Here is a 25280-nt window from a genome sequence, read left to right on the forward strand (position 1 = left end):
CTTCCCCTTGGTGAAACCATGTTGACTACTTCTGATGACCTTCTTTTTTTCCAGGTGCTTTGAGATGACAGCCAGAACAAGCTGTTCCTTCATCTTTCCAGGAATGGAGGTGAGGCTGACCGGCCTGTAGTTTCCCAGGTCATCCTTCTTGCCCTTTTTGAAGCCTGGAGTGACATTGGCTTTCCTCCAATCCTCAGGCACTTCACCTGTTCTCCAGGACCTTTCAAAGATGATGGAGAGCAGCCCAGCAATGACTGCCCCCAGCTCCCTCAGCACTCTGGGGTGCATCCCATCAGGCCCCATGGACTTGTGGATATCCAGTTTATTTAACTGATCTCTAACTTGTTCCTTGTCAACCAAGGGAAAGTCTTGCTTCCTCCAGACTTCCTCTGTTACCTGCAAAGTCTGTGTCTCCTGAGGACTGGCCTGAGCAGTGAAGACAGAAGCAAAGAAAGCATTCAGCAACTCTGCCTTCTCTGCATCATCTGTCACCACGGCACCTGTCTCGTTCAACAGTGGGCCCACATTTTCCCTAGTTTTTCTTTTGTCTCCTATATACGTAAAGAAACCCTTCCTATTGGCCTTGACATCCCTTGTCAGGTTCAATTCCAAGGCTGCCTTGGCTTTCTTTGTTTCCTCCCTGCATACCCTGACAGCATTCTTATACTCTTCCCAAGCAGTCACCCCCTTCTTCCACCTATTGAAAATTCCCTTCTTCACCTGCCCTTTTTCAGAAGCTCCTTACTCAGCCATGCAGGTCTCCTTCTTCCCTTGCCTGATTTCTTGCTCTTTGGGATGTGCCGATCCTGAGCTTGGAGGAAGTGATGCTTAAATACAGCCAGCTCTCTTGAGCCCACTTACCCTCTAGAGCCCTCTCCCATGGGATTTGTTCAGGCAATTCCTTGAAGCGATCAAAGTTAGCCCTCCTGAAGTTTAAGGTTTCAACCCTACTTGTCATTTTGTGTATACTGCACTTAATACTGAATGCTGTCTTCTCATGATCACTGCAGCCCAGTCTGCCCCCAACATTAACATCCTCCACCAGTCCTTCTTTGTTAGTCAGTGCTAGGTCCAGTAGTACACCTCTCCTGGTGGGCTCCTCCACCACCTGAGTCAAAAAGTTATCATCAATGCACTGGAGGAACCTCCTGGACTGTACATGCCCAGCTGTGTGGCCTTCCCAGCACATATCAGGGTAGCTGAAGTCCCCCATGAGAATCAAGGCCTGTGATTGTGAGGCGATTCTCACCTGTCTGTAGAAGGCCTCATCAACTTCCCCATCCTGATCAGGTGGCCTGTAGTAGACACTCACAACAGTGTCTCTCCTGTTATCCTGCCCCTTAATCCTTACTCACAAGCTCTCAACTTGCTCTTCGTCTGTTCCCAGGGAGAGCTCGATACATTCCAGTTGCTGTCTCACATAAAGAGCGACTCCACCACCTCGCCTATGTTTCCTAAAGAGAACATAGCCCTCCATGACAGTGTTCCAGTCATGTGAGCTATCCTACCACGTCTCAGTAATTGCAACGAGATCATGGTCCTGTGATCACATGCACTCTTCTTGTTTTTTCTCCATGCTGCGCACATTAGTGTAGAGGCATTTCAGAAAAGCCAATGAGTGTATAGTTTTTGCCCTTCGGGGGTGGTGGGCCTTCCAATCCTCAAAAATACTATCACTCTGCCCCACAAGTGCTGAGCTACTACCCCCAGGTGCCTCTCTATTGAGCTCAGTTACATGCCCATCCCCCTTCGAATCTAGTTTAAAGCTCTATCAGTAAGCCCTGCTAACTCTACTCCAAGAACCCTTTTCCTCCTGCGAGACAGGCTTTTCCCATCTGCTGCCAGCAGCATGCGTGTTTCTGATGGGGAAGAGTAAAGAAAATACTTAAACATAAGAACACCATGAAAACATGAGTGTAGTCAAGCCCTGGAACAGGCTGCCCAGAGTCTCCAGCTATGGAGATATTCAAAATCTGACTGGACACAGTCCTGGGCAATCAAATTTAGATGCCTCTGCTTTGTGCAGGGAGGTTGGAATAGAAGTTCTCTAGAGGACAGGTAGCAGTGTCCTAAAGATGCAGTTTTATCAGTAAGCTAAAGAGACAGCCCCAGAAATTGTTCTTCTGTCAGTACCTGATTAAGAAGCATGCAAAGAATTCTTTTGAATTACTGCTATGGAAAAGGTTTACTATATAACTACTTCATTCTACTTTGTATGGAACCCAGTCACAGGAAAATATGTTGCAGTCTGAATCCCAGGTGAAGAGATGTGAAGTTCACTCAGCTCTGAGATGAGTGATCTTTAACGCACCTGTATAGCTTATATTTCTAATGGCTGATCTATGCAGCTCCTGATCTATTATTAGAGAGCATTAAATTGCCTATGGAGGTGCTTATACCTATTATAGTCAATAACTCAATGCATAAAGAGGTAGATGTTTCTTTTTGGTGCTCTAAATTGGTCTTCAATGGCACTTACATCTTTCAGTTGAGCATGTAGGGAGTCTCAGTACTGTGAATCACTCTACTTGTCCTGTAGAACAGCTGAACTAGAAGGCAACTTAAGCACACACCCTGACACTTTAGGCTAAAGACTTTAAATATAACTAAACCTCAATTTCCTAAATATCAGTCATTTTTCACACACTATTGCTGCCTATGCTGTCTTAGCCATGTTCTGTTTATAAGGCTTCTACTTGAACTTATGCTCCAACTAATGCATAGAGGAAGATTAATTAACTATGTGTGCTTATGGAGTGTCAGAACTTAAAGTACTTTAGATAACATAGCTAATTATTTATTTTAAAGTATAAAAATGATATATGGACTGGCAGATATAAGCCTATATAGCTTTGAAGGTGAGATGGAGACTCTAGTTTAACACTTGATTTGTTTTGCAAAATTAGACTTTTTACCAATCTCCCCTGATTCTTTGAATTCATGCTTGAAAATGAAGATTACTAAACTAGAGTTCCATAAAAGATAAAACTGTGAGTACAAGTCAAAACAGCTTGTTTCAGACATTCAGGCAGCATGTTCATTGAGAAAGCCAAATAGGAAAAAGAGTTTACCAAGCAATCACCAAGAATGTTTAAATGAAATAAAAACTTTAAAATCTTTCTGAACTGAATTTTGAATTTCTTTTCAGTTTAGATACGTCAACCTTACTTTTTGTGTTGTTTTAAACCTCAGTAATCTGAAACGCTTTGAAAAGACTGTTGGACATGTTGAGTCTCTATGTCCGTCTCTCCAATAAATGACTAAAAATATTTAATAGAACCATAGAATGGTTTAGGTTGGAAAGGGCCTTCAGATCATCTAGTTCCAACCCCCCTGCTGTGGGCAGGGACACCTCCTACTAGACCAGGTTGCTCAAAGTCCCGTCCAGACTGGACTTGAACACTTCCAGGGATGGGGCACCCACAACTTCCCTGGGCAACCTGTTCTAGTGTCTCACCACCTTCATAGTAAAGAATTTCTTCCTAATATCTCATCTAAATCTATCCCCTTTCAGTTTGAAATCATTCCCCCTCATTCTATCACTACATTTACTTATAATAAGTCCCTCTCCAGATTTCTTGTAGGCACCTTTCATATACTGGAAGGCCTCTGTAAGGTCTTCCAGGAGCCTTCTCTTCTCCAGGCTGAACAACCCCAACTCTCTCAGCCTGTCCTTATAGGAGAGGCGCTCCAGCCCTCTGATATTCTTTGTAGCCCTCCTCTGGACCTGCTCCAACAGGTTCATGTGCTTCTTATGTTGGCGGCTCCAGAGCTGGACGCAATATTCCAGGTGGGGTCTCATGAGAGTGGAGTAGAGGGGCAGAATCACCTCCCTCGACCTGCTGGACAAACTTCTTTTGATGCATCCGTTGGCCTTCTGGGCTGTGAGCACACATTTCCAGCTCATGTTGAGCTTCTCATCAACCAACACCCCCAAGTCCTTCTCCTCAGGGCTGCTCTCAGTCCATTCTCCACCTAGCCTGTATTTGTGCTTAGTATTGCCCCAGCCCATGTGCAGGATCTTGCACTTAGCCTTGTTGAACTTCATGAGGTCTGCACAGGCCCACCTCTCCAGCCTGTCCAGGTCCCTCTGGATGGCATCCCTCCCCTGCAGCATGTTGACCACTCCACACAGCTTGGTGTCATCAGCAAACTTTCTGAGGGTGCACTCCATCCCAACATCCATGTCACCATCAAAGATGCTAAACAGTACCGGTCTCAGCACTGACCCCTGAGGAACACCACTTGTCACTGCTTTCCACTTGGACTTGGACTCGTTGACCACAATTCTTTGGGTGCGACTTTCCAGCCATTTCCTTATCCACTGAGTGGTCCATCTGCCAAATCCATGTCCCTCCAATTTAGAGACCAGAATGTTGTGTGGGACAGTGTCAAATGCTTTGCACAATTCCAGGTAGATGACATCTGTTGCTCTCCCCTTATTCACCAACGCTGTAACACCATTGTAGAAGGCCACCAAATTTGTCAGGCATGATTTGCCCTTAGTGAAGCCATGCTGGTTGCCACCAACTACCTCCTTATTTGCCATGTCCCTTAGCAGTGTTTTCAGGAGGATCTGCTCCATGATCTTGCGGGCACGGAGGTGAGACTGACTGGCCTGTATTTCCCTAGGAAATCTAATTTAAGAATGTACAAAAAAAAGCAGAGAGAGGGAACAGCAGAATGGGAGCTTTACAAGTGTACAAGTGAGATGCAAGAATTTAGACCTAAACTATTTACATAGCTGGATATGTTTTAGTGTGGAGCTCTGTTTTCATGAAATGGATTATTTGCCACCCTTAAGAACAGTGAACCTGTATTCTTCTGTAAATATTATGGGAAAATGATACTCAGGGACATCAAAATTTAGTCTGAATTAAGCTTTAATATCAATAAGTATGCAGTGAGTGAAGGCAGTAAGTAGCAGCTATTCAGCCATCAAGAGAAGCAATGCCTAAAAGTCCTTGTCTGACTTTGACTCAGGATGATATGTAGTTTGTGTCTCAAGTAGGAGATCATTCGTACCTTTTTACCTCCTGTAGCAATGTTCATTTGAATCACCTGATGTTGGATTTACATTCAGCTTTGTTTATTATTGATTAAACATTTGATTAAACTCATTTGAATATTTATGTCCCTGATTTATGAATCAATTTCTTCAGACCGAATGAACCATTTTCAATCCATGGAAACTAATTTCCAGTCTGTTGATTTGTTTTTATAGAAAGAAATTCTGAGTACCAATGTGCAGCTATATAAAAATTATGACGCTTTTCTTGATGGTCATAGAATAATACTGAATGCTTAAAATTATATATACAATAATTCATATTGCAGTGCTTTTTGTTACAGCTAGTGGCTAATAAAAATCCCACTGGGCAGTAATATTATACTCTAAGTACTGTAGTTATTCTGATTTTCCAGTTCACTGGCTTGATGTTTACTATCTTCTCTGTGAGTAACTATATAAAATATACTCAAAGTCCACGAAAAACACCATGCAGCCTAAACAAACGAGCTCTAAGACAAATAACTTATTTCCCTTGTGGAGGAATTATAATTATATATTTCAAATAGAGAAAGTGGACTTTTTTTTTTTCAATGCAAGCCACATAATTTGGATTCTTTAAACAGGCTTGCTGCCCTCAGTGAAGTCTTATCTAATTTAAAATTTCAGTAAATAGATAAACCGCATCCTTCCCCAACTACTCTGTTCAATCTATTATATTGTAAAAAATATAATAAAAACATCAAAAAAAGTAAATAAATTCAACAAAAGAATTCCATAATATATAAACAGAACACTGAACCAGACATTACTTATTGCATATTTGTAACTAGTAATGCATAGCCCCAGTTGGAGGTAGGCTATGTATTCCTAGGCTCAAAGGACTTATGGATAGAAGAATCAAAGAAACATATGCATGCCACAAGCTTTGTTGTCATTACATAAGGCTGATTATGGAATCTTACCCACTATAATGACAACAAAGTAGCATCACACAAATTTGTCTAGCATGGATGCCATCCAGTAACTATGCTCTGAGCCACACAGATGACTCAGGATCAGATTGTAGGTAGAGCCAGATGTGATTTTTCTCTACTGAATTATTTTTTAAAAAAATTCTGAGTTCTAAAATTTTATTTTCATTCAGAATGAAAATGTGTTCTGAAATGAACTGTGTCTCATGAAACAAAATGTTCTTTGATAAACCTTGGTTTTAAGATCCTTGAAAAAACTAATTTTACTGAATTCTTTATAGGTTTTCACGTATGAAGGGATACTTCCTCTTAAGGGACATAGGAAGTGGCCACCTCCTCCAGTTACTTGTGCCAGGACTCCCTCCTGCCTGGACACTGGAGTCCAGCTCAGGGTCCAGGGACCTTGGGTCTCTGACCAGGCTGAGGGACACAGCTGCCACTATCCCATTGGCAGGTTTAACCTATAGTGAACTCTCCAAGTTCACAAACTCACACACATTCATGGATCCCCAAGTACCAGCACAGACCTTCTGTCTGCTAGGCACCCCTGCCCACATCCTGTGCCTCTCCTCAGGTCTTCTACTCTCCAGCTGGTCCATCTCAGTCCTCACTGCAAACGTGCAGCACTCACACACTCATCCCATGGGCACCCAATGCTCATAGGTCTCCCCCAAATAGCAGCATAGACCCTGCACCCCTGTTGAGACCCAAGGCCCCCCTACTCACCAGTCAGTAAAGTTTTGCTTTGCTCCCCCACACACACAGTTTGGGAAAGGTGCAGACACTTGCTCGCCAGCAGCTGGCACCAGGCACATGGGCTGTGACCCACAATCCTGCTCCAGGGGCCAGTGCTGAGCCTCTCTCTCCCCTCACTCACCCCAGTCTCCTCAGTAGTTAGTTTTTGGGACACACATCATTCCTGCCCCAGTGGCAGGGGGTTAAAGATCCCCACTCACTCCAGTTGCTGATGCTGAGACTCCACTGGCTCCAGTAGCTGACATCATGGGCCAGGGGCACACACCCCCCCAGTCTGACTCGAGCAGCTGGCACCAAATTTCACTCACGCACGAACTAGTTTCACCAGCAGCTCATATTAAGTCCTTGCAGCACACACATGGGACAGAGAGTGAGATTACACAGAGAGTTAAGAAAAGATTTAATAAGATATAAGAAGACAGGACAGACTGCGGAGGTCAGGTGCAGGGCTTAGCCAGACCAGTGTACTGACTGGCCCTGTTTTACACATGGCTGGCCCCTTTTATACCCTTTTCTGCCTACTCCCCTCTTTGTTTCCCCCTGCTCCCCCCTCCCCTGCACATTGCCTCATCAGTTGGCACAGTCCCACTGAGCCCCTCCAACATCCTGTACCCCCATGTTTGCATCCCCATCCATTGCAAAGTGCCAGTTTGCCTGCAGTTTCTTCATAGCTCATCAATTAGTGTGACTGACCAGGTTTGTTTCTGGTTATTGTTTGTTAATGCTAATTGGCCACATTTTATGTCTATGTGTTTGTCTTCCCTCCCTTTCCTTATCCTCTCAGCTGAAAAAAAAAAAGATTTTCATGCCCCACATACTCTTACCAATTCATACCACTGACCAGATTTGCTCTTATCATGACCTCCCTTACCACGTATTTGGCCAGGTGTGTCTCTGTACATACTGGTTTGTGGCTCCTTTGATCAGATATCCTCAAAGGAGCAGACGTGCTCCTTCCACATAACCTTACACTTCCAACTTCTTTCTGCATAAGTATGCATAGATGTGCAAAGTATGTATAAGCCTTTTTGATTGCACTGCCATTGACATTTGAATATGAGACAATAAATTACAGGCAACAAAAAATCAAAGCAAATGTTATTGTCATCAAGAATTCACATGTTAAAAATCACATGTTAAAATTCACATGTTAAAAATTTCACATGTTAAAATAGTTGTACTTTAGAACTCTTTTCTTATATTAAATATATCAACAGATATAATAGCCACTCTTGAGTAAGAGCAAATATAAGAAATTGTAAGGGCAAGAAATTGTTGAGATTCCCTATAGAGTCTTACGGTTGTAATAGTAGGACCCTCTAAGGATGAACTTGGAGACAACTGATAAAGAACAGCACATGCTGAAAGTAGTGATTTGTAGGTGGAATAAACTTCAGTATGTTTTGTTGTTTTTTGGTTTGTTTGTTGTTTGTTTTTTTTTCCCCAGTTATCTCCATTTACCTCATACTGCTTCTGATTATGGTTGGGGGAATACATGGTACAGGATCTTCATGCTGCTCCACGAAGTACTCTACAAAGGGGAGTAGTAACCATTTACCCAGGATAATTAAGTTTAAGAAAACAGTAAGATCCCCAGCATGCAGTTATAGAGTCACAGAATCACAGAATGGTTAGAATTGGAAAGGACCTTAAAGATCATTGTTTCAATACCTTTCCATAGAGAGGGACACCTTCTGCTGGACCAGGTTGCTCAAAGTCCCATCCAACCTGGACTTGAACACTTCCATGGATGGGCCATCCACAACTTGTCTGGACAACCTATTCCAGCGTCTCATCACCCTCAGACTAAAGAATTTCTTCCTATATCTAATCTAAATCTGCTCTCTATGTTTATAAATTTAGGACTGTTTCGCACAGAGCAGTCACTCAGTATTTCACCTCAGTTACTGTGTTCAAGAGATGCAAAGACAAACCAGAAACTATTATTCATAAGCCAAATAGGTAAATGCAATCTTAATGACACTGGGTTTATATTCTACAGTATACTGCACAGGTGCCAATATCTACTATTACTCTGTCTCTTACTATTGATCTGTCTCTTCTTCTCTCATAAGAGATAATGATATTCTCACCCTCTCTGTGAGAAACACTTTCTTTCCTTTTCATGGCTATAGATGAACTCTTCTGTCAAGCTATCTCAATGATTAACACACTTTTAAGTTAAACTCAGAACAAAATGTAATTTCAAGCTTGTTGTCTCTATTTCAACCCTATTTCAGCATGCCTGAAAGCTTCTCAGTTTTTCTGAATACACATCTGGTCTAATGAAGGAGTATTTTCCTACAAACATTGTCTCGTTTTATATATTGCAATACTGATATGCCCCATGGAGACAGGAGGACTGATTTTCTACTGTCCTATAGCTTTAAGTGCAAATGTATTTCGCCATTAAGTTTTGATAATATGCTTTAGTCTCTTTAGCCAAGGTGTTCAATAACTTTAGTCACTGGTATATTGATCTGGATGAGTGAAAATACACTTTAGAATGCCATCAAATAAAAAAATTATGTCAGACTGTTACAGCTACAGTGCATGAATGTATGACCACTTAAGCGTAAAGTAATTGAAAATCAGCTTTGTTGTATCCTGTTAATTACAGCCAGACAGTATGAGTTAAGAAAACCAGTTTCTTTTCTTTCATATCTGTTCTTGAGTTGCTACATGAGTATAAGCAATTTAGACTTTCTTGGGCTTCTTATATTTAATATTCATCTGGGAAATAAAGGGTGATAAAATAAAATAATATTCACTTACACTACAATATTCAAGGGATACTTCTAACGTGTTTGTAAAGCACTTTGAGAGACTTTATCATAAATTTTATTTATATTGGCATATGTATTTCTTTATATATATTTATATGCAGATATAAATTTTGTTCAACTGTGAGAAGCATTGTTATAACTTACCTATAAGACCTTACCTTGATTTTAGAGCATGCAGTTCTATGCTCAGAGGCATTCGTTTTCACCTATTTAAACAAGTCACCTACTATAATGAATTCTCTTTAAATTAGAGCTTCATTGAAGGGTGCTGATTACATCTGAATAAAGCAGCAGGGTGAGTTCAGAAGGTTCCTACAGAGTGGGAATTAAAGATAGAAGACAGACAAGCTCTGTGGGGCTTTAACCTTATCTAATTAAAACTCCCTCTGAAAACTGCTTAATTTGACCTTCCATTTTATTTCAGGTAAAATAAAACTATTTCCGTTTATTGAAGTTTATTGAAGGAGTTGTTTATAATAAAGAGTTACAAACACCACCATATCAGAACAACAACAACAAAAAAATTGATGTCCTGCTTTCATTGTTGCTGTTCTGTGCTTTAATTAGAAGTACAAGTACACTAACTAAGTTGATCAACCATATCTTATAGACACATTTCTCCTTGCAGTAGCTTAAGCAGACTTTTTTCCGATTGACACCCATTATTGTCTTAGAGAATTTTGGTCCATCAACATATTTCATAACAAATTAGAAGCTTGAAAATTCTCTTCACAGAGATGCAAAAATTTTAATCAGGACATTTGCAACTTGCATAAGGTTACTAATCACAGACATGAAAGAACACCTTACTCTAAAGATTTTGTGAGGAAACCAATCTTTTTTTTTTTTTTTTTTTTTTTTTTCTAAAAATATAGCCTACTGTAGGACTACTGGTGAGAAGTGAGAGAATAAGTAATATGTGAACGAGGAAGGTTTTTATGCACGATTAAGGTGCCTACATGCTCATCAGTTGAAGACTGAAGTTATTCTCGACATCAATGCAAATACAGCTTAAAACGTTGGGGCAGCTCACTGGAATTGTAGGAACTAGGCCTGGAAAAATCTCTCAAGCAATGGTCTCAGCCCCCCTCTCCCATGTCCTTAACAAGCTTTCTATAAAATTTATTGGAAGGTTGTTTCAACACTTTTAGGGGTAAAAACCTTCTTTTAATTTCTGATAAATTCTTGTTGCTCATGGATAAATGTGGTTCTTATACATATTATTCCAACAACTGTTTTGGTTTCCTCTGAAAAACAGTTCCTATTATAGGCAAACAAATTTCTTTGAGTCTTTGACACACTTATACAAATACACACATACACAATTATTTTTTTTTTATTATTATTTTATTCGATCGAGAGTACTTTTTGGTCTGTATTCTTAGCTTCAGAAATTGGAAAACTATATGTCTGAATCTAAACTATCCACATAGTCTCCTTTTGCAGTCAGAGGAGATATGACTGCATCTAAAGTGTTATTCATGTGTGTTGGATTATGGTAAGAATAATCTTCTGCTGCAGATGTCCATTTCTCTCCACCAAAACCAAGCTTATGACTACTAAGCTTCAGACAGCTCACTTTTAGAAACCTAAGTCAAGGTAAATCCAAAGTACCACTAACTTTCATTAAAGACACTGGAGAACTAAATTCCCTGCAACAAAAGATTAAATTTAAGAAGTAATTAAATAGATTTGTTCAGTTTTACTCATTATGATCTCAGTCTTTACCTGGTTCCACAGTTAATAAACATTTAATGATCAATTAAAACATTTGATGAACAGGTTTGTTTGTTTGTTTGTTTGTTTTTAAATTGTGCATAAGTGATCTTGATCCAGTACTGCAAATTATATACAGGAAATAATGAATTAGATTGTTTTTAAAAAGGATGAAAAACGTAAGTTTATATCCCATTATTTCTTGGTATATACATGCTAGAGTCCTTCTAATGAATCCTCTGATCTGTTTTCCAAGGAGTCATAATTCCTGAGTACTAAAAGTGTTTTGCCTAAATAATACTTTTTTATAATTGTAAAATCTTTTCAAATTCTGATACACTGCTATAATGAATATTGTATAAGTAACAGAAAAAAAAAAAGAGTTTGTATCAGGAGATAGAAATAAGATAGATACTGAACACAGGGGAATTATTTCGTGTCGTTGATTTGAGTTGCTGGTTTGTGTGGTAGATACACACAAAAGGTAGTTTTCTTTTTGTTGGGGTGGTTTGGGGTTTGTTTTTTGTTTTTTGGTTTTTTTTTGAAGGTTGATATGTCTTCTGCAGGTTTGTTTTTTGTTGTTGTTTTTTTTTTTTTTTCTGGTAGCTATTTTTAGTGCTTTGTCTTTTATTTTCTCAATGGGTTGGTTAGACGAAGGAATAGGCCATAGTATCCCTTTTTTGCTGGAGACCTGCAGCTTTAAGTTTTATTATAAATCCATTTCAAACTGTCTTAAAATGTGTTTATGTTCATTACTAAATCTAAGATCACACAGAATAATAAAAATAACTAGTGGTCATGCAGTTCACATATTACACTCTCAGAAATGCAAATTCCGTGACATTGCCACTAACACTGAATATGATTCATTATTCTGCACTCTGAAGTAAACTGGGTTTTTAATCCCTTTTATGTAACAAATTCATGAAATAAAATGAGAGAATAATAAAATGAAACTTTGGTTTAAGTGTTTTAAAAAACTGTGCTTCTTACATAAAAACTTCAGAGCATGGATTGAGAAAAATTAATCTTTAAGGAAAAGTATGAAAGACATTAATTACAGGTAGTATGATAAAACATACTATGAACTATTGTTATAAACAGATTAATTTATTCCTCTCTTCCATGTAGTTTTCATTTTTATTATCACATTTTATTTCAAAATTAGGTTAATATTACCCTTTTCTTTCTGTATTTTGTTGCATCTAATTTCAGATGCCCTTTCATCCTCTTTTCGTCCTTTCTTATACATTCTTTCACTGAGACAACTACATCTTTTACAATGATATAAAGATGTATGATATATTTATTAATATATTTTCAAAATATTAATTCTTAATGAGCTATTATCTAGCTATATAACAGGCAGACACACTACTGTTTAAAGTAATCTAAGTTAATTAAGATCACAGTAATACAAGTTTTAAACTGCTAGCTATCACTCACATAATTAAGAAGTCTTTGCTTTTCAACCTATTTTCTTAGCAGATCTATAGCATGTTCCTTATAACATAGTTTCATACACTTCAGTGAAGCACTGGTTACTGACACCATGACAGAGATAACGAGCCATGCTAGTAACATAAATAAGGATGTCCACTACCTCTGTGTTTAGAATATAAGAATTTCAAAATTTGAGTTTTAAATTAAGGAGAAGATGGGAGCCAAGATGATATTGCAAAGATCCACTTTTTTTCCCCAATTTTAATCTTATCTACAAACTTGCGGTGCCTATAGCAGTCTTCAACATAGCGACAAGAATGTACTGACAAGGTGAGGAGACAACGATGTATCTGTGAGAAATGTTTGTGCACTGAAGTCAGAAGTTTCTTTTGATATCTGTTAATAAAATCAATAAGAAAGTAAATGCTGTGGAACTGAATGTAGTTCACGTTGCTTGTTACTGTTCAGGCAGTTAAAATGACAGTTATATTGTAGTCAACAATTTTCATCAGTTCCAAAGCAACTTTGTGTTTAAATAAAATCTTTGTTTTCCTTCACCCATAACTATTAATAAAGTTTGCATGTCAGAGTCAGAGGAAACATGTTGCTGTATAGATTACAGGAATGAGATAAATCGTGATTCTTTCTGCATTTGCCAAAAATATTTATAAAATTAATTTTATGGAGATATGTTCTAAGTGTTCTGTGGATACAAAAGTTGAGATAATTCAAGGCACGAGACAGAGTATGTTTATATAAACATATGGAGTATTTCAAGTTACATGACCCTTGATCATTTCAAAGGTTTTTGACACCCTACTCACTGTTTTCCCTATTCAACATCCTTATTTATTTGGGACAATTGCATGAAATTGGAAGTAAAGGAAGTAAAGACTAATAGGCCCTTAAGATAAAGAAATTCTTAAAAATCTTTTCCAAGACATCATAAGTCACAAATGGACATTACAAAATCAATGGAAGACATTTTTATTCAAAGGTATTACAAGCCTGAAAACAACTCAGTGAAGAGATGTCAGATGAGGAAGTGAGAAAAGGCTGATGTTGTAACAAAGAATGTGTTACTTGCATCTTAACCTGACTGAGTGATAACTGTAGTGAAGCACTTTGAAGACCACAATGAATCAGAAAAGATGTGAATTGAAACTTGTTTTTTTTTTTAGGTGAGGAGATGATGGAGGGAATTAGCTCTGCATGTTACCTAGGAACCTGTAAGGAGTGCCTGGTAGCAGTGAAGGAACACAGAAGAAAATAAAAACAAGAAAAAAGGGAACAAAAAAAAAAAAGTTAGGGAAGGGAAGGGAAGGGAAGGGAAGGGAAGGGAAGGGAAGGGAAGGGAAGGGAAGGGAAGGGAAGGGAAGGGAAGGGAAGGGAAGGGAAGGGAAGGGAAGGGAAGGGAAGGGAAGGGAAGGGAAGGGAAGGGAAGGGAAGGGAAGGGAAGGGAAGGGAAGGGAAGGGAAGGGAAGGGAAGGGAAGGGAAGGGAAGGGAAGGGAAGGGAAGGGAAGGGAAGGGAAGGGAAGGGAAGGGAAGGGAAGGGAAGGGAAAGGAGAAGAGAAAAGAAGAGAAGAGAGAGAAGAGAAGAGAAGAGAAGAGAAGAGAAGAGAAGAGAAGAGAAGAGAAGAGAAGAGAAGAGAAGAGAAGAGAAGAGAAGAGAAGAGAAGAGAAGAGAAGAGAAGAGAAGAGAAGAGTTCCTTCATCTACATGAAGGAATAAGACCAGGATTTAATAAACACACTGAAACTCAACATTTCTTTGCTGAGAGGGTGGTCAAACAGTCTTCCTAGAACGGTGGTCTGTGCCCCAAGCCTGTCAGTGTTTAAGAGGCATTTGGACAATGCTCTTAATAATATGCTTTAACTTTTGGTCAGCTCTGAAGTGGTTAGGCAGTTGGACTAGATGATCATCCTAGGTCCCTTCCAAATGGAACTATTCTGTTCTAACACAAGACTCTGGATTCCCCACTGGTGACACTTCAAATTAGATCAAGTCTCACATCTTACTGCTTATTTGCAGTAGATGTTACATCAGTCTCCTGTGTTTGGTAACAATCAAGTCACACATTGGGTGCCTGGTAAAATAATGTATCATTATCTGTCCCTGCCTGACCTGCACCGTAGCAGTACCAGTCTTCACCTCAGCCAATAGTTGTGCCCCTGCCTGGCAATGGGCCCCACTGTTCTGATCTCTGACCTGAAAACTGACTTCTTGCCTTCACCTCAGAATCACAGAATTATTGAGGTTAGAAAAGAACTCCTGAGGTTGCCAGCTCCGCCCCGCCCCACCCCCCACCCCACCCCCCCCACCCTCCCCCGCCCAGCTCAAGCAGGGTCAGCTAGAAAAAAATGTGCAGAACTGTTTCTGGTTGGGTTCTGATTCTCCACGGATGAAGATTTGATAGCCCTTCACAGCAACTTACTCCAATGTCTGTCCAACCTCACAGTAAAAAGCTGTTTTCTTGTTTTCTTGTGTTTAGGTGGAATTTTAAGTTAATTTGTGCCCATTGCTTGTTGCCCTTTATCTAGGAACTAGTGAGAAGAATCTATCTCCCTCTTCATTCCTTCCTATCAGGCTTTTATACACATTGATGAGAGCCCCCAGAGCCCTTTCCAGGCTGTATAATCTCAGCTTTCTCTGCCTCTCCTTATACGAAAGATATTCCAGTCTCTTAATACCTTTGGACCTCATATCTGTCTTGTCATCTTTAACCTGCCCTCTAATTAATAGAGTGTGTCTGACTGATTCTGACACTGACATGACTGATCTTGTGGCTTGACCTCAGATCTGTCCTATCACTATAAACTTAGTTGATGATCTGGATTCTTCATTGAACCTGGTTGCTACCCCTGGGCCTGCTTTTCTCCCTTTGCACTCTACTCCCCATCCATTAGGGATTAGATGGCCCTCTCTACTTTCTGACACTTTATACCATTGCTCCAAATGAATTTGAGTTCCTGTTTACTGCAGTAGGTTTGCATATTCTCTCTGACACTCACATGAGTCTATTTACCAAAAAAAAATAAAATAACAGACCTCAAAAAAAACCAGAAATCTGAAAGCAGCAGTCTATGGTCATTGACTGAAGAGTTCTGAGATTCCTAAAGTTGCAGACACACATTTAGTACAATCTGACCAACATCTGCTAAAACTTATGGTGCTCTTGGAAGAGGGCCACCTTCAACTAGCATCATGCTGCACAATTATTTTTTTTTATTCGTTTCCCAGACAGGGATCTGTGACGAAGATATAAACCTGACACATGGTAACACAAAAAGTAAAAATGAAGCCTCTTGTGAATAGAACAAATTATTTAAAGAAGAAAATGGGTTTCAGAAAGGAAAGATAAATACATGCACAAAGGGTGGCATTTCTGAAAACTAAATCACAGAATTTGAAGTCATTCCTACTGGCATGACCATGAAATCACAAGATTTAAAAGAACCTATTGAATGGCCATTTGTAGAAAGAGTCTCAATGACTGAAGAGTTCATCCAGCTGAGGATGCAACAGGATGCTTGTTTAAGGTGATTTCCTGTTTTTACTATAATCTGTATTCTCAGACCATCTCATGTTGTGATGATTCTGCTTCAGTTCTGGCCCTGCCTCTGCCCTGTTCAGCTATTACTCTTCCTTGATATTGTGGATGGAGTAATGCACTTCACTTGTAAAGAGAAGCTGAGATACATTTATTGATATAAATCAGGGATTTAAAAAAGTTTGATAGTAAATGCAACAGTGGTTTAAAAAGATTCAATAGTAAGGCACACTTGCACTGTTCACTATTTCTGGGGGTAAGATGATTGTCTTACAGTCATATTTGCATATCGACCATAGTATCAGTACTATGACTAGGTGGGCACATTGCTCAAGTTAGACCTTGGCTATTGTGTTGTTATCTGTCTTCTTGAAATCACATTGAGCCAGATGCAGCCATCATGACAAGATGCATCCATTATGACCACCAAGGGTGGTTATTGTTTGGGTGGGGTTAAGAGACATAAAGGTCAGATTGGTGGTGGAGCACACCCGTCTCACTTTTTTTTTTTTTCCACACCCTGGCTCATCTCTTTGGGTTCCCTGTTGTGTTCCCTTGCTACTTGTATTTTCTCTTGTCCTACTTTTATACTGAAAATGGCAAGTAAGAACAAGATCAAGCCAGTTGTACTGTTTGTGTTTATTTTAGTGCTGGTTGGTTGCCTCTGTGTGTGTGAATGCACACACCCTAGGGATACCTGCTCAGCCTTGCCATTGGCTGGACCTAGTGTCAGGGGATCATAGTAACCTTGCTTTAGCAGGCCAGGAAGGTGAATGGCCATTGGTCCTGAAAATCACCATCCTCAGCTTCCCGAGGATGGATGATCACATAGAAGCCGTCACATCACAGGTACTTCCAGAAGCCTCAAGAACAGGAAATAATTTACTAGAAGCAGACAAGAGTCGTAAGTGAGAGCCTTGTGGGTGCAGGGGTGGGGAGGAAATGGCTCCAAATAGCTCCACATGACTCCAAGCTACCTTCAACGAGCCAAGACAACCCTTGCCCCATGAGAGAGACCATCTCTGCCCCTGCCAGAGCTGTGACACCACAGGGGTCACAGGGCCATGGAGGAGAACATCTGGAGGTGTTGTAGCTTCAAAATGGAAGTAAACTGGTTTAGTTAACCAGAAAGAGACCTCTCTCCTCAGTATATCACTAAGCAGTAGCTGAAGTACCTTGTATGCAGGTGTACCCATGGAAACAGAGCTCTGCTACTGCTTTGCAGTCTACCATGTCAGTTCCTGAGGCTGTGACCAAACAACACTAAGTTTCAAATTGTTTTATCTCGTAGGAAGACATGAAGCCCAAACATAAAGTAAACATAAAGTTCTCATGAAGTAATTTTTACATTTCCATTCCTGAATCACAGAAATAATTTAAGCATAGTAGAGCCTATTTTCCTTCCTTGGTTTTATTTTAAAATATAACAACACTATTCCTTCAGCTGAAAATACATGCAGTGTTCATTGACTGCCAAAACAAAAAATGAAATGAACAACTTCTACTGAATGTTCTAGCTAATTTATATACCTTACACTAGATCTTCATCTCTGACTTTCCACACATTATAAATATTTCAAAATGCAATGCTAATTATACAGCTGAACCCCAAATAAAACAATGTTCTTTCTTAAGGGAAAAAAAATATTAATAAAGCAATATCTTTATCTTTCCTGTGATCAGACATTAAGTTCTATTGTTTTCATGCTGGATAGCACTACACAGAAATATTAAACCAAAGTTGTTCATGTTTTATATAACATCTGTATTGACTGTCCTTGAACTTTGTAACAATGGAATACATTTGTTTACCTAATAATATCCCAGTGATGGATTGTCACATAATATTTTTTTTTCAAAAATAATTACAACATGACAATTTAAGAAAACAGGAAATCAAACTTACCAGTCATTAATGGACTGGTCACCGGCAATTCAACCTCACTTATTTCATACAAGAATGTTTGTTACGCTGGTAACATCCTTGTTCTGTCACAGGTAACATAGCGAGGACAGAAGCTCTGGTGGCTTGAACCTTGAACGCTGTGTTTTTCAATTCCATCACAACATTGGCTCAAGATGCAGCAGCAAAATGTGCCCTTTTATAATTCATTTCACATATGACATGTTAAATCTCCAAAGATAAAATTGTGACTAGTGTAGAAAATTAATTTTATAAAAATTGCAGTATGTATAAATTAAAACCTGAATAACAAACAAAGGACATCTTGAGTAAATGAAGACAAACTCTCGTTTTCCTTTCCAAATTTCAATAACTTTAAGTAAGTAACTGAGCACTGCCAGACTTAATAAATTACACAACCTGTGTTAAATTCATTTCACATTGGTAATTGTTTAAATGCATTTTTAACATCTATCATTTGCAGACTATTTTAAATGGTGCACTGTCATATATTCTGACTGCTAATAGAAAAACACAAAAACAAACAAACAAAAATATATTTAAAAAAAATATATTACCTGTCTGGGAGGAAAAAAAAAGTATAATTCATATAATTTTCACTTTAATGGAATGTATTAAGCTTGTAAATGAAGTTCTCAGACCAAAAAGTTTTCACATGAACACTCAGCATTTCTTCCAGCTGTCCTTTTTTATTAGGGATAAGACTGTCCCATGATTCTCAGTAGAAAGCAATTAACTACTTTTGCTATATAAAGGTGACACAAAAGCTGACATTTTAACATGTTATTTCTTTTTCTTTTCATTTTCTAATGTACACTGCATCAAAATATTTTTAGCTATCTATTAATCTCTTTTTATCGTCTTCTTTTTATATCCCAAGAGTATCATCATATGGCAACTCACTGTGTCGAAGAGTACTCTTACTGCAATTTGAGGTAGTGTCATGAGTTCAGGTATCAGCAAACTTATTGCAGAGGAGATTCTCAGCAAAGTTTTCTGAACATATTTTACTGATTTGTCTTAGTTTTCATGGCTTTTCTTAGGGATTACTGTATCAGTTGTGTGTTTTATCTGCTTTCATTTAAAGATTTATATATTTTTATTTTAATTTACACAACAATATTTAAATATGAAGTTGTGAAATATTGTAGTCAGTTTTAACTAATTTTTTTTTTTCTACAAGTTTTTACTTTCTTAAACAGGAGCCCCTTATGCTTAAAATATCTTTACTTATTCTAAAGTCAGAGGTGATTTCACTGGAGCTTGAGCAAAGTTTTGCTACTATATCTTTCACTACTTTATCTATATAATACTGGGGCCAGGGAAGCATATTTGGGTTTTGGATTTTGACGTCTACTTTCACTTCTTTCTTTTTTACTTTTTTTATTTTAAAGACAGAGAAAGTGCCAAAGCTTGAAACCTAAACCTTTTCAAGCCACATTTATAGGAAGTGAAAAAAATATTTCTGAGTACATACAGTGGAATCTGCCAAGATTTTCTGCAGTTTTAAAAAACATTTTTTCCCTCAGAGAAAACTACACACCCTTTCTATCCAGACTGACTGGGCCCAAGGGGCTTTTCTAGGACAAGCTGCGCAAGAAATACTGGAAATGTCTAAGTGGAGTAAAATCTTTTTCAAAACCTGAAACTGAGGAACAAAAGAAAGTCATTACCAAAGAATCTTGATTTTAGGGCCTGATTTTTGTGGCTACTTAATAATTGTTAACTTAAATATGGGATATTTCTGTTTGTGATTCTACTATTTCAGTGAATTTCTGTGCACAGTATGTGTACACATTTCATTGCTAACTTGGATTTGGCAGGAATGGTTTCCAGTTTCAGGTGAAAGCCTGTGTATTCTCCCTAGCAAGGACCTAGTGAAGAAGTTACCTGCTTCAGTTATATATGTTCTGTACTGTAACTTGCATTGTCACATACAGTCATGTACCTGACCTTTTGGAAAGGAAAGCAGAAACAGAAAAGAACACTAAATAAATAAAGAAGTGTGTGTAACCCTCTGGGCCAGAGATCAGAGGTAAAAGAGCTATTTGCTGCCATCTATTGATGAACTGGACAAAGAGATGGAAAGAGCAACCAATCCTGTACCAAACAACCCCTCTACCAGGATGTGAATGCTTGGTTGGTTTCAGAAATTTGCTCAAGATTTTCTCATGGGACAAGTGAAATGTCGTTACAATTTTTCTGTCACCGAAAAACAGTATGACTGTTTTCAGAGAGTTTAATTTTTTGTTTAAAGATTCACGGTACATTTAGGTAAAGAGAATCCACTGTGAAAAAGTAGATGGAAAACTCATTCATACCTTGTGGGAAGAATGTATCCTTGGTAGTGTAGGAGTAATGAAGTCACACGGAGCAGTAAAATAATCTACACATTATGATCATACACATTATTAAACACCCCTTCTAGAAAATTTGCACAAAAACATATATCTGTGACTATACTGGGAGAAGTGGTGGGAGATCTGCAACAACAACAAATAGCTGCAAAATTTGACTGAACACTTACAAAAAATTGTTTCCAACTTTTATGAAGGAATTTTCCTTGTTTTATGCAGCTGTGTTGCTTTCAAGGATTTTATCTTAGGGTTGTTTTTTTTTTTTAATTTTTCCCACATCCCTGCAAATTCTGAACCCAGAATTTATTTTGACGAAGTCTGTTCAGCTTGGTTACACAAGGGGAAAATTTTTATTTATTTGTGTTTATTAGGTATAATAGATGAGAAAAATCAAGGTAATTTAATCATATTCGTTTTCCATATTATTCCATCTTGTTCTGGTGTTGCTTTTATTTTCTGTTTTTCTGTTGGTTTTCTTTTTTTTTTTTTTTTTTTTTTAGGAATGATAGATGTATGTTTTCCTCATTGAGCTGTTTAAAACTGATCTTAAAGGCCATCTATATATGGACCTTTCTGAGCTATAAATGAAAGTAATATATAGTTGCTTACTTCTAGACCTAGGAAAAAGAGTCAATACAACTATAAATATGTTACTAAACTTATTTTGTTAATTGTCATCTAATCTTTAGGATCCTTTCAAATCTGATCAAATTATATGATGGTGCATGGAAAATCTACAACTGAATATAGTTTTTTTGACAACGGAGAGGTATCTGATGTCATTTGAGATGCCCTTCAGCATTTGTCCTCACCACTACGTGCTGCTCCAGTAGGACTTGGGTTTCCCATAGTTTCTGTATCATATCCATCTGATGCTGCATATGTCTTGGGTACTCCAGGGTGTCTCTGATGATTCCACAAACCTATTTATAGAGAAGTGAATTAAACATGTGATGCTTTCTTCGTACTGCAATGAGTACCAGATAACACCTGCATCCAGCACGCTTTGATTTCTTTGAAATACACAAAATATTTGCAAGACTAAATCACAAGTATACCATTATTTCACCGTGATTTAGATTAAATATTAAATATACAAAACCCATTACATATTAAAAGATATTTAATATAATAAAAGTAAAATCACCTGTAATTTTCTAACTTTCATATAAATGCTCTGCCATAACACTTTCTGTAATAGATGATTTACACATAATATATGTGCTCTTTTGTGACCAGATGTCTTAAAGACAACAACTGGGATGGGAATAAATTTCAAATTGAGGCACTTATATTTTTTTTTTTTAATTTAGGTGATTTTTAACTATGAAGACTAATGTTTTTCATGCTGTTAAAAAACATAAATGCACATAAATGTAGCAGCCCTGTATTTTCCAACGTAATGGAACAAATTATTTATAGAACTAAAGACAGAATTCATGACTGGAGAAGGAGCATCAGAACTTTTTAACCTTGAACATTTAAAGCCCAATTAAGCTCCACACACTTTGGTTTATACTGATAATGAAGCATTATCACTATTTCAGATGTTTCTGGATATCCAGGATATTGACATGGAGTAACAAATATGAAACAGAACTTGCAGAAACTTTTCATTCCTTTGGACAAGCTGGGAATCAGACAAACCCTTGATAGCTGAAGCCTTTCTTTATTGACTGAAATAGAATATAAAATTGTTACTATTCGGGACACTTAATTTAAGATGTTAATCAAGATGTTTAGGCATACAAATTGGTCTGGGCACAGCAGGACCTGCATGGGGGGAATTCTAGAGCTGCCCTACATTATCCACTGGAGGGCTGCTGTAACAATGACTGAAATACTCAATAGGAAGGTCCAGTCAGTCACCTAGTTCCAAGTCTGTCCATTGTCTCAAGCCTGTCCATTAACTCATATCTGCAAATAACTGGCTGGTGAGGTCCTGGACTACTCCAGGAATTACTGACTAAGAGCAGTGGGTGTGCACACAGGCACAGCCCTGTTATCCCCCTCTGTCAGATTTGCAATGGGACTTTATATATTTCTAAATTGTGCAAAATCTCTTCTGCTGTCTCCCTGTATTATCACTATTATACTGGCAACAAATACCCTTAAGAAACTTGCACTGCATGTCAGGCAGAACTGCAAGAAGAACTGAAAGGACAGTTAAGATACAGAGCCCATGGAATTCATAATGTAAGATCAGAATTCTGTCAGCATCACCAATCTTTGATGAGTGAGTTTATGGAAATTCAGAGTAACTACATTTTTCTGTTAACTTGACAATGAATGATTGCTGCTAACTTCTAAAATGTTCCAAATCAGGTGTGTGTATATATGCTTTCAAACATCAAACAGACTGAATGAGAAAAAACAATCTATGATTATGAGTTCTATGTATGAGAGAAATTCATGTAACAAATATAACAATTACATTTGGGGACAAGAAAAATAAAGAAGAAAAGAAAGTAAGATATATAGAAATGTGAGCAAAAGAGACACTGATGAAACAAAACATGAAATAAATTGGTGAAAGTAGTGAAAAGAATAAGTTTAATACTAATCAATTATAATTATATTAAGGTGGTTCATACCTAACAAACATTTATATTTGGTTTCATCTCTGATCCACGTTTTTTACCTAAATGCAACTAAGACAACTAAACAACATGAAACATGAGTAATGAGAGGGAAAAATGCCTGCGGAGTCTTGTAGCAGTGTGACCTGAATCAAATGGAAATCAAATCAGCAGCTTCAAAGTGCTTACATTTTTCTGCTTGGACATTCTAGGCAGTTCTAGGCACAAATAGAACAAGTTGGTTTCCCAGTCACGAGATGGGTAAGAGGTACTTGAATGCCCAGCTTTTCACCTTCTTTAATCCTTCCCCCCTGTAATAAAGTGAGTTAGTTACATACCATCCTGTTTATAAGGGGCTTTTTTTGGATAACAAATTCTAAGAGATGGAAGTGTTTTTATGAAGAAACTCTAATTCTGGACACTAAGGAAGGGAGACATTTCATTCTCAGACTTCCTTCATCTTCCCCCAGAGGGTGTCTTTTGAAAGATATTTTGGTCCCAGTTAACAAATGCATAATAAAACAGTAAAATTATGCAGATAAAATGAATCTGGAAGAAGTGTGAAATAAAGCAAGATTTGAGATGAGCCCTCCAAAGGCTTATCTGACCTGCAAGCTGTATTTTCAAGTATTAAGCTCATTAAAAGATAAAACAAAACAAACAAAAAGCCTTCCTTACTGTGTGTGATGTATTCTAGTTTCTGTCAGAAGGCCCTGGGTAGTTTGACCTAACATTAGCTCTGCTCAACTCAGCAAGTAGTCAGTATGCTGGAGGGCAGAGCTGTCATTTAGGGGGTTCTCAACAGGCTGTGGAAATGGGCTGCTGAGAAGTTCAGCAAAGTCAGATAGAAAGTCTTACCCCTGATGTAGGATTATCCCATGTGAAATTTAATCTGGAAGCTGCTAATTGGCTAGAAAGCATCTTTGCAGAAAAGAACCAGGGAGTCAATATAAATAGCATGGCGAATGTGAGTCAGCAGAGAGCCCTTGTGACCGTAAAGACCAGTCACATATTCAGCTGCATTTGTAAGGCCAGAGCTAGCAGACTGAGAAAAGATTCTCTGTTTGATATTTTATGAAATAGCCTCTGGAGCACTATGTCTATATTTGGGGTCCTCAGTACAAAAAAAAACAAAACAAAACACAAACCCATGGGGACAAACTAGAGTGAATGCAGCAGAAGGACACTAAGATGATCATGGATTGGAGCACATCACATAAGGAGAGGCTGGGAGAGTTTCCTTTCTCAGTCTGGTGAAGAGAAGGCTAAAGGGAATACTAATGGCTGTCTTCAGTTAATGAGAAGTTATTAAACTGACCATGCTTCTTAGAATAAGAAGAGAAAGCTGGAGTCTTCTTGGTAGTGCACAGTGAACAGGAAATAGCAGCAGTTACAATTTGCAGCAAGGAAGGTTCCAGTTAGATATAAGAAAAATTCTTCAGAGGGAAAGTAATAAAAAATTGTGCAGGCTGCTCTGAGATGATGAGGAGTCTCCACCTTTAGAGATCTTCTTTGAAGTTTCCCAGGAGTTGGCTCTAAGCCATTTGCCCTGGTGTTAGCCTCACTTTAAGCAGAAAGGAGGTTGAACCACAAGACCTACAAAGGTTCCACTCAAGCTAAACTATTCTATAAGGATGTGATTCTATGATTATATCTAATCTGGATATCTTTGCGTTATATCTAAATAATGTGATTGGTTTAACATGTTTTAGCCTTTCAGGATGGGACTTGTCTCCTTCCACGGTAGACCTGTATATTTTAGATGTTTGCATCTGAAGAGTTATCAGCATGATTTGTCCCAGTCTAAGTGAATAATGCTGTTAAATGATAGATTTTGCTATTAAGTCCCTATTTATGAAAGCAGAAAAACTTACATGTATTAAATAGAATAGATTGCTACTAATATTTGAGTCTTCATAAAGGCATGCAATTATTTAGTGTTTTATTGTTACTAATTATGTAATTAGTGGCTTCATTATTTTCCAAAAGACAGACCTGGTGATGTTCGCAAAGAGAGGGAAAAAAGGAAACTCACAAAATAAAAGGTCTCTAGCAATCCGTCTTAGGTGAAAAGGGCCTTGATTTTGTGATTACTTCAACCCTGAGCATGTTAGCAAAGCATACCAACCATGTATTTTCAAAACAACATTTAACATATCATCTTAGAATGTTTGCCCAGCATATCT

The sequence above is a fragment of the Vanellus vanellus genome (assembly GCF_965231255.1).
Source record: "Vanellus vanellus genome assembly, chromosome: 1".
In the NCBI taxonomy this organism is placed as follows: Eukaryota; Metazoa; Chordata; class Aves; order Charadriiformes; family Charadriidae; genus Vanellus; species Vanellus vanellus.